This window comes from Myotis davidii, unplaced genomic scaffold (genome assembly GCF_000327345.1).
Source record: "Myotis davidii unplaced genomic scaffold, ASM32734v1 scaffold4152, whole genome shotgun sequence".
Taxonomy (NCBI): Eukaryota; Metazoa; Chordata; class Mammalia; order Chiroptera; family Vespertilionidae; genus Myotis; species Myotis davidii.
In genome coordinates this window covers 146,175-157,431 of record NW_006283169.1, presented here as the reverse complement: position 1 = coordinate 157,431, position 11,257 = coordinate 146,175, and the positions used below count along the sequence as shown (strand labels likewise).

Below are 11,257 nucleotides of genomic sequence, written 5' to 3'. Positions count from 1 at the left end.
GCCACCTCCTGCCGTTTCACAATCCCCTGGGATCAGGTGTCACTCTTGGCCCCGGTGGGAACCAGGAACCTAATCTGCTTCCAGGCAGGCGCCGCTGACCAGCTGCAGCCGGACCCTTGTCCACTTCCCCTTCCCCTCCTCCCTCCTGGGGCCGAGGGCTGGGCTGCGGGAAGAGAGGGCCTGGCCCAAGGCTCTTGGGTTCCTATTCCGAGACCCTGGGTCGCCCCATAAAGCGCAGGGTCAGAGGAGGGGAGAGGGCAGGACCCACAAAGACACTGTGGAGCCTGGGGATTAAGGGGTTCGATTTGGGGTCAGGGGTTAGTGATGAGCTAGTGTCGTGACAAAGAGCACAGAGTAAGGGCTAGGAAAAAAGCAATTGTTAGGAATACCTGAACCCATTTGACGAGAAACTGAGGCCCACAAAGGTGAACTGCCTGTTCACAGTCTCCAGCAGTTGGGGCTGTGTTTCTTCCTCTCTTTCCCACACCAGCCATGGAGCCGCAGACTGTAAACCAGGCTGTGTGCTCATTGTTTCATGGAGTCCCAGCAAACCTATGACTACGGAGCTATTGTCATCAGCCCGGTATGCCAGAGGAACTGGGTGTCAGGTGGCTTAGGCCCCCGCCCCCCAAAGCTCCTATGAAATGCTAACAAGGTTTTGAATCCAGGTCTCCTTCTGACCAAGCCCTTCTTTTTCCCATTCCATCATAAATACTCTCCAGGCGCCCAGTATATGACACATATGGGGCAAGGCCCTTGTTTTAGAGAAAGGAATTAAAGGAAACTTCCTGCATTGGCCTTGAGGTGAGAGGGTCCAGGTTTGACAACCTTCCCCAGTTTCCAGCTGAGGGGCCTTGAATGAATCGCTCCCCTGTTCTGAGCTGCCATTTTGCAAAGAAGACAGTAATATCAGACTGCAATGAGAACATGAATGTAATATTCCTGATATGAAAACCGCTGTGTACTCATTAGGGCTAGGTCCACTTGATGGGCACAGATACCAGTCCTGATACACAATGGATAAATGGTGTCTACTATTACTAAGCACACTGGTAAGTATATACCAAGCATTAGTATATGCCAAGCAAATGCCAAGACAGAGTTACCCTGGGAGTTCGACAAGAAAGTGCCTTCCAATACTCCTACTCCAACCGTCTGGGATTCTCTAAGTCCCAGGAGGCTTTGCTGCTGAAGGCTATAGGGGGTCTGGGGCTGTGTTCACTGGGATGACAGGTGAGTAGGGCTCACTTCCAGGCATTGTCCCCACAGACGAATAAGGCTGAGTATGCCTCCCCCAACTGCCCATGCCAGCCTTGGGACTAGAAACATGCCTTCATTGGGAGGGGCAAGGACTGTTTACTTTGAGTTCAGAGAAGTCAACAGCAATGAAGCAGGAGCCAGGTGGGGGCACCGCTGGGTGAGCTCCTGAAACTCAGTCTAAGGAACACAGAGGACTCTGGTGAGCAGCCGGTTTCAGCCTGTGGTCCCAGCTGGCTACTGGGCATTTCAGCCTTAGGCACTGCTGCCCACAGCTTTTTTCAGGCACCTACCAGCTCCTCGAGCCAGGAAACTGCCCAGCCTCACCACTCCCCAGCCCTCATGCCCCCCCCACCCCCACCTTCCCATGGTTGATTCTCTTTTACAGGAATGAGGATTAGCCTGAGGCTGAAGGGATAGGGTGGGGCAGAGAATGGAAAAGAAATTTTAATCAGTCAATGGCCAGTGGCATGCGAAAGATGTTTCACTTTTGTGATGCTAGTCTCTGTGCTAGGGACATTCATATATTTTCTATATTTCCTCTTCTACATAAAAAGTAAAAAGGACAGAGGCTTTAGAACCAAATACATTTTGGGGCAAATCAGAGGCTGGTCACTTCCTGGCTATTGACTTAGAGGGACACTTCGCTTTTTGGATCTACATCTTCTTCCTACATCTTATTTTAAGGATTAAAGGGGGAAAGCATAAACCAGAGGTTGCAACTCTGGCTAAAACATATCTATTGTTATCCCACACAGTATATTTTTTAAATTTGAATTCATAGCCAAGATTTGAAAGCAGGGGATTTCACATAAAAATACATTTCTAGCTTCTCTTGGAAAAAGTAAAAGATCTGGTGACATAGTCTTACAGTCCTATGTAGCAGCAAGTGGGTCTCAAATTTGAGCGAATATCAGAATCACTTGGAGGGCTTGTTAAAATATAGATTTGGAGACGTCCACCCCTAGAGTTTTGATTCGGTAGGTCTGGGATGTCAGGAATAGGGGAAAGAAATAAAATGGAATCACTATAGTCAAGCTGCTATGTTACCAAAATCAGGTAGGTTGAGATATGAGAAAACTATTCCATTCTTGCTTTAACGAGCCTGGGAGCTTAAACTTTTGAACTTTCCAGTCCTGCATCAATGCCTGGTTATATATCAAATCTCCAGATAGCCCTCTGATTACCCTCTGATGGACTCCCGTATGCAGACCACCTGACATCCATTGTCCAGATAACTGGGCATGACCAGACACCGCCTGGCATCTAACTGATAACTATCGTGAACCAGTCTAGGACTGGAGGACTGATTATTCCCAAGAATGTACTTTTTACTATAAGAACTCTTAACTTTTCTTTTTTCTTCGGAACACTTCTGGGTCTTTTCCTACTTATGTTTCCAGTTTGCAAACCCCAAGACTCTTGAAAAAAATCTTTATCATTTATTTCTAGCAAAGCCTTCAGACTCTTTTTTACATTGACAGGTGGAATCTGAGAACTTGCATTCCAGCTGGTTCACTTTATGAGGGAGACTTCTTTCCACTTTCCTGTACTCTCCACTATTCCTTATTGTCTCACATACCCTCATCCTCACTCTAGCTACTTCCATTCACATTACTTGCCTGGTCTGGAGGATGTTTAAATTGTGACCTCTGGGGTAGTTGCATAGTAAGTACTCAGTTAAAGGTAGCTAGTATTTACTTAACAGTCTTATGAATTAAGTATTGTTATTACTGTACTAGAGGCCGATGCACAAAATTCATGCACGGGGCTCAGCTCTTGCAGCCCTGGCTTCATCCGGAAGGTCCTCTGGTCTAATTAGCATATTACACTTTTATTATTATAGATTACAAGTGAAGAAACTGAAATTCAGTTATGAAAGTGACTTACTGGAGGAAACATAGCCAGTAAACCAGAAGGAAGACACTTGCCAAATGCTTGTAGTCATATGGTCACAGTGATTTCAATGTTATACACACACATCTGAGGTTAGCACAGATGATGCATCAAAGATTTTGGACATGAGCATAAAATAATATTTACCAGGGAAGAAAAGGAAGAAAGGAAATAAAGCAAGAAAGGTTTACAGTGGAAGGTGATATTAGTCAGATATAGGCACACCCACTCTAAGATGACTATAAACAAGTTAACCTTGAAGATTTCAAAAACTCCCAGGACCAGAGTGTCTTTAACTGTACAATGGGGCCTCATCCTCTTGGACCATTGGATCTACACAAACTTCCTTCACTCCACAGAAAACTCTCTCTGAGTATATTGGCTATTTTGTTGTTTTGTTTCTTAGCATCCGTTTGCCCTTTTTCTGATAACAGTACTCTTCCTCTACCCAGGACAGATGAGGCTGTGGGACTTGGTGATCAAAGTGCTTGCCCTAGCACCAGACAAAGCCTGGCCAAACAGATGCCCCCCCTGGATTTTTAACCTTGAGCAATGAATGACTAAAGACCTGAAAATGTACTTCCCTCATTCAGAGGTGCCCTGGGAAGGCTCCGTTTTGCCCTGTTTACCATTTTTCCAAGTCAGGCTCGTTTAGCCTTCCCTCCAATTCTGCTGGTTGCAAGATGGAGAATCCAACAGAGGCGAACTTAAGGAAGGGAGAATAGATTCCCACACCATTCTCACAAATTTCTTTTCTGCTTATAGTAGCCATAATTAGTTTCTGTTGCTAGCAATCCATGAGATCTAACTGCCTATACCCAGGTCACCACCAAGTTTCTCATTTCCAAATCCAATGGCCTTTTCTCAGCCCTCACCCGACACCCCAACTCACAGGTAAGGCCTTCAAGACACAAACCAAATTCTTTTTTTTTTAAATATATTTTATTGATTTTTTACAGAGAGGAAGGGAGAGAGACAGAGAGTTAGAAACATCGATGAGAGAGAGACATCGATCAGCTGCCTCCTGCACATCTCCCACTGGGGATGTGCCCGCAACCCAGGTACATGCCCTTGACCGGAATCGAACCTGGGACCTTTCAGTCCGCAGGCCGGCGCTCTATCCACTGAGCCAAACCAGTTTCGGCCAAACCAAACTCTTTACACAAAAATTACTTTCCCACATAGTTTCAGTGCAAAACAACAACAACAAAAACAACAAACAAAAAACCCCACAAAACATGAAAAGCAGAGCTTCCCTATTTGAAGGACCTGAGTCCCCTTTGTTATCCCTGGGTTTTGAGAGCACAGCTTTCAAACCCCTTTCAGAGGACAGTTTTTGGCATCAAAGGGTCTTGAATTTGATTCCTAACTCCTGTCATTATTGGTTATGTGACCTCGGAGAACAGATTAAGGCTCTGAGCTTCAACTTTTTGTCTTTAAAATGGGAAAAAAACCTCCCAAGGTTGTTGTGAGGTTTTAAGATGAACATCCATGTGCACTTGTTACACAATATGTGCTAAATAAGTGGTGCTGGGTATTGTTCTGTTAAATTACACCACTCTCAGAGATTACCTCTCTCAGAGTTACTCACAGACTTTTACCACCACATCAAGACACTTTCTACCACATTTGTCCTCTGAGGTACCCAGCAATTGGGGATCCCCATACCTTGTCTGAGCCTCAGTTTCCTGCAAGTAAAATAGGATGATGATGCCATCCCAGTGGGCACCTTTGAAAGCCTATCTGCAATTATGAGTGTAAGGCACTAGCAATGTGCCTGGCACACAGTAGTACATGTCACTTTCCACTCCATAACCACTCCTCTGAGTCTACAATACTCAATCTTTTTCCATTCTTTTGTTTGTTTGTTTTTCACCCTCGGTTGTTGATATTGCACATTGCCTGGGGTAGAGCATTTTCACCTGGGTGTCCCATCTTCTTAAACTCAACACCTTTATCGGTAAAACCAGCTAAAGCTCCTGCTTCGTTATTTAGGGCAAGAGGTTCATAACCGCAGCATCACTGTTGACACTTCCTCTTCTTCCCTGTCCAACGTCATCACATCCAATCTTCCTTCTGAACATTCTCACACCCACCTGTTGGCTTCTCTGCAGCACAGGCTTTTGTTACCTCAAGGCTGAATGATCACATGCACCCCCGATCCTTCCTAACTCCATCCTATTGTATATCCTCACTTGGCTGTCTAACCTGCATCCCAAACATAACATCTCAGAATCAAATTCTTGATTCCTCCTGGCCAGGCTTCTTCCATCTCATAAATGGCAACTTGATTTTCCCAGGTGCCCAGGCCAAAAGCCATATAGTCATCCACAACTCCTCCCTTTCTGTCATAACCCACAGAAATCTATCAGCTAAACCTATTGACTCTGGCTTTAAATATATAATTACTTCCAGAACCTACTTCTCACCATTTCCATCATTCTTGCCTCGTCCAAGTATTATGTTGGCCCCTCTTCCATCTATTCCATCCATTTTCCACATGTAGCCACTTGTGAGTGCTCCAGTGGACAACCCAACCAAGCTCCCAGCCAACAGCCAGCACCAAATGCTAGTCTTGTGACGGAGCATGGACGTCTAGCTCAATCAAGCCTTCTGATGACTGTCGCCTCAGCCATCATCTGACCGAACCTCATCCAGAACCCAGCTGATCCAAGTCAGCCCACAAGACCACAAAAGACAATAACAAAGTGTTCTAAGCCACCAGTTTTGGGATGGTTCATTGTGCACAATAGATCATCATAACAATGGTAAACCAGATGAACAAGGTATCTGCCCTTGGAGTATATTCTCTAGTGAAGAAAATAAGCAAATAAATTACTAAATAGAAACTATGAATAAATGCTGTAAAAAATTATGTCATTGTAAGTTAGGGGTGGGGGTGGGGGTGGAAAAGTGCTCTGAAGAATTGACATTTGTGCTGAGATCCAAACGATGAGTAAGACCTATCCATACAATCATCTAGGGACTGAGTGTTGAAAAAAAGGCTAAAGCTCTTGACATAGTCACTCTTGTATGGGGAACAGTCTTTTTTCACACATCTAGATCTTTTCAGAGGTGGTAGAAAGTGGCAGCTAGGATACATTCATCACATTCCAGATAAACGGCAGAATATTATGCAGTTGCATGTTATAAACCATTAAACGGAACTGTTCAAGACATTTTTATAGTTGTGATGCACAAAATAAAAAAAGTGTCCATTAAATATTGCTTCAGTAAAATGTGCATAGTTTGCTGCCCATGATGAGTAAAAACAGAGTATTTATTAAAATTTAAAATTTTTAAGTAAAAATAAATAAGTAAGTAAAATTAGTATGTATCATCCTGGTCATAAGAGAAGGGGATGTGGGCTCAGGTGGAGGTAGCATTTCTTTCTACTGCCACCAGGGGGCAGGCAGGGCTTCCATAAAGAGTGGTTCCTAGTGGCTGAAGAAGGGGTGACTTTAATTCCAAAGAAAACCAGCAATATCTTCCACCTCCTGTGCACACTTTTGAGAGACTAGAGAGTCAAATAAAGAACACGGTGGAATGGGTACAGTAGTGTACCAGGGTGAGGCCTATCATTGATGCCAGTGGGCCTTAGGCTACCCCAGAGGAAGACTGTGACCCATTTGGAAGAGAAATTGTGGCACTCCTTGGGCACTGGAGGGACTTCCCATAGATGACTTCCAGGAGGTGACACTACACAAGAAAATGTTATTTGTTCCTTTCTTAAAAGCAGCAGCCAGCACATTTAAAAAGCAGGAGCCGAACCGGTTTGGCTCAGTGGATAGAGCGTCAGCCTGCAGACTGAAGGGTCCCAGGTTCGATTCCAGTCAAGGGCATGTACCTTGGTTGCAGGCACATCCCCACTAGGGGGCGTGCGGGAGGCAGCTGATCGATCTCTCATCAATGTTTCTAACTCTCTATCCCTCTCCATTCTTCTCTGTAAAAAATCAATAAAATATATTTTATAAAAAAGCAGTCAGGAGTCAACGGAATTAAAAACCTATGTGCTTTCAATAAGTTGCTTTGTTCTATAGTGTTTAAAACACTTCAGCACCATAATCAACATAGTCCTCAAAAATAGCCAAACTCGTGAATTTCTTAAGACAGAAATCATCACCATATTTTACAAAGAAGGAAACTGGATCAGAGAGATGAAGCAACTTGCCCAAGATCACACAGCAACATCAAGAGTTACTGAAGCCAAACTCTTCTAATTCATACCATTACTATTGCAGTTATTAATGAATAATGACCAATAATAATTAAATAACTTACTATTACTTATTAATAGTATTATTATTACTGTTATCAGAGCTGCCATTCATTGAGGGGTTACTCTGTCAGGCACTTGTACAAAGCATGTTACAAATACATCATTTAAATGCTCACCATAATTTTATGAGATTGATAATTCAACAGGGCAAGGGGAGGGTGAAGGGGGAGGGCTCAAGCTGCCACTCCCTCCCTGGGTATGTCATGCCATAGCACCTCAGGGTGTTTCCCCAACCTGGAAGCTCTCCACACCTGTGATGTTTGGGGGGAAGGGGGGGTAGTTCTTATTGATGTTTCATTGACTGAATCATTGGCTGTTGCTGATTGACCTCAATCTAAGTACCATCCCCTCTTCCCGAGAGGTGGGGGGATTGAAAGTTCTAATCTAGTCACCAGGTAGGTTTTCTCAGGCTCCATCCCCAAGCCATCTAAGGCCCCTCATTGAGTCATCTCACTACCAAACAAAAGACAGCAAATTCCAAGACTTTCATGAGGCCTGGGCCAGGAACCTAGACAGATGAAATATTTACCTTTTTATTACACTGCAGTGAGGTTGAGGAAGGAGGCAGGGACCAGGAACAGAGAGTCTCAGAGCTGGAGTAGGGATCTAGTTGAACTGTTCGATGCCTGTTAAGCAGGAGAATTATTTTTTCTAATTTAACTATTTAATTTATTTTAAAGTTTTTTATTGTTGAAAGTCTTAGAGATATCCTCCTTTCTCTCCGACCCCCCCCCCAACCATTAACCCTTTCACTCCACTCCCGCCCTGTCGCCAGGCCTACATTATTGTCTGTATCCCAACCAGAAGAATTTTTTAAAGCTGAAAACACAAGTTATTTTTATTTTTTATTTATTAATTAATTTTTTAAAGATATTTTATTAATTTTTTTCAGAGAGGAAGGGCGAGGGATAGAGAGTTAGAAACATCGATGAGAGAGAAACATCGACCAGCTGCCTCCTGCACACCTGCTACTGGGGATGTGCCCGAAGCCAAGGTAGGTGCCCTTCAGTCCGCAGGCCAACGCTCTATCCACTGAGCCAAACCGGTTAGGGCCACAAGTTATTTATAAAGTCATGAAATGTCCCTCGAGTTAAAACCTCCCAACTTACCAAGAGAAATCTGGAGAGAGAAGACTGGCTCCACCTGCCCCCCTGCCCCCCTAGCCCCTTCCACAAACTCATTCTCTGCCCCAGTCCACAGAGAACAAGTCAGCTGGGCCTTAACGTTGGCAATCAGTTCAGGGCTCACTCCCCTGTGTGCCAGCCACCAGGCTGCTCAGGAGGAAGAGAAGGGCTGCAGAGAGGCAGTCGGCTCATCCTCACAGCCTTGAGAGAGGCTCCCAAGAAAGCCTGGGAGCTGGCTGAGCTTTAACAGCCCAGCTGAGGGTGGGAACTGGTGAGGAGGGGAGAAACGGGAGGAGCAGCAATCAGTCCGTTTCATTCTACAATCTCCTCACCTTCCCAGGCTTCCTGTTTCTCCCTGCTGGGGCCACAGTGCTCAGCAGTAGTGCTTCTCACACCTGACCGGCCTGCTACTCCCCTGGCGACTTTGTGGAAATGCAGGTTCTGATTCTGCAGGTCTGGGCCGGGCCGGAGAAGCTGCATCTCTAATAGGTCCCCCAGGAGAAACAAGCCTGGAGGAAACTTATAGTGAGAGAAGGGATGCAGGCAAAGGGAAAGCCGCCCTTCCCACATACGTTGGGAAAGTGGCAGAGGTGACAGAGCAGGAAGAGGTGAAGGCAGACAACTCCAAAATTTGCTCCCCTGCCTGCACCTTACTTGGCTGGAATGGTCAAGATTACATATGACACGGTAGTGGATGTCATTTGCAGGTCCTGCCTTGGCAGGGGGTATAAAAGGCAGCCAGGCCACAACTGCATGCTCCAGGCAGACTGCCAAGACCACTTAGCTTCAGACATCCACACGCCTGGCCCTTCGCATTACACCTGCTTATTCACTGCTTTCGGAATAAACTCAAGTCAAGGCATCTTGATTAAGCTGCTCCCTTCGTACTCACACATCGATGAACACATCACTTATGTGTCCTGAGGGCTCTTGGGAACCCTCAGAGGCAACCTAAGCAGTCCCATCTGTGTTGGCTCCACAAACATCACTGCCACCATTGTGTTAAAGGCAGTTGCACTCTTACTTGTGGGATTCACAGGTGCCCCTCGCCCTATCCATCCCTACCCCTGGACTCCAAATCCCAAGCCAGAATAGCCTGTACCCTTTCAAACATTTATTATTTGCTAACTGAGCACTTACATGTCCTGACCTATATCAGGTTCAGATTGGAAGTCAGCACCTGAGCCTCTAGGAAGCCCAGAGTCTAATGGAAAGTAAAGGAAAGTAACACCCAGGGTGATAAAGAATATGTCAAGTACGTCAGGGAGCTGTGGGAGCAGAAGGAAGGGGCACCTACAGCAGCCCAGTGTTTCAGGGAAGGCTTCCCGGAGGAAGCAACAACTTACCTGGTTTTGGAAGAGTGGCTCAGGCAGCTGAATGGGGTGTGGTTGGTGGAACAGGGCATTCTAAGCCAAGCCACTATGATGGGGGGAGGGACAGACTGCATGTCACTCATACAGTTGATGCCAATTGTGCCAGAGGAAGAGACGGAAGATAGGGCAGGGATGGGCATCCACCTAAGGATCCAGAATTATATAACCAGAAGGGGAGGTGGGCAAGGGCAGGCTTCAACCCAATGGGCTTGGCTTCAAAGCCCGGGGGCGCTCTAAGGACCACCTGCAACACAAGCTCACGAGGAGCCTGGTAAAACTTCGAAGGCCGGGCTACACCCAGCGCAACTGAATCCATAGGGTCTGGACCCCAGGAAACGGCGTCATTTTCACTCTTTTTTTTTTTTAAATATATTTTTTTTATTGATGTCAGAGAGGAAGGAAGAGGGAGAGAGATAGAAACATCAATGATGAGAGCATCCAGTTGTGGCTCATCAATGATGAGCTGATCAAACATCATTGATCAGCTGCCTCCTGCACACCTCCTACTGGGGATCAAGCCCGCAACCTGGACATGTGCCCTTGACCGGAATCGAACTGGGGACCTTTCAGTCTGCAGACCGACGCTCTATCCACTGAGCCAAACCGGCTGGGGCCATTTTCACTCTTACTTGTGGGAAACAAATAGTTGTGGTGAACAATCATTAGAAAACCGCCACACACAGCTCCCGCCGCTGCAGCTCTGCCCTTGCCGATAGGGGAGCGGTTCTCAGGGCCCCTAGAAAAGGTGGAGGATGATTCCTTTTCATGGTCATAGATGTACTTACATACACGCTCCCAGCCAAACCCGGGGAGTTCTGGGAACGACTGTCAGAGGAGGCCAGTAGGCGAGGAGTAAGCAGACTGGCTGCAGTGGGAGGAGATAGGGGAGTTTAGCAAACAAGCCCTAGTCCCCAGTTCTTCCCAGCCTTAAAGAGACAGGAGGCAAAGAACCAAGGAAACAGTCATTTTTCATTTCACAACCAGTACATCCCATCTACCACACCACCATGGTAGCACAGCCGGGATCGAGGCCAGTGCTGCCCGAGAGAACTTTCTGCGCTAATGGAAATGTTTGCCCAGTGCTGTAGCCACTTAACCACTTCTGGTTACTGAGCACCTGAAATGTGGCTAGCACAGTGCGGGGAGTGAAATTTTAATTTAAATTAACTTAAATTCAAATGCCACATTGGCTAGTTGCTACTGTACTACACAGTGCAGCTCTAAGCTCTGGCCTAGCCCAGGGGCACTTTGGAGACAGCAAGTACCAGAAACAGTCCTTGGGGTCACACCACCCCACCCCAGAGAGAAAGAGCAGCAGGGTGATGAGG

The 11,257-nt window shown here is 46.1% G+C and overlaps 1 protein-coding gene across 1 annotated transcript in view; it reads right to left on the bottom strand.

Moving 5' to 3' along the window:
- Positions 1-10,877: 10,877 nt before the first annotated feature.
- The window catches only part of PIGT (phosphatidylinositol glycan anchor biosynthesis class T), a gene marked incomplete at its 5' end in the record, with an annotated part of 9,047 nt that continues 8,667 nt past the window's right edge, over positions 10,878-11,257 (bottom strand). The window contains one exon of the mRNA XM_006753519.2: positions 10,878-11,255. The remainder of the gene's footprint in view (positions 11,256-11,257) is intronic.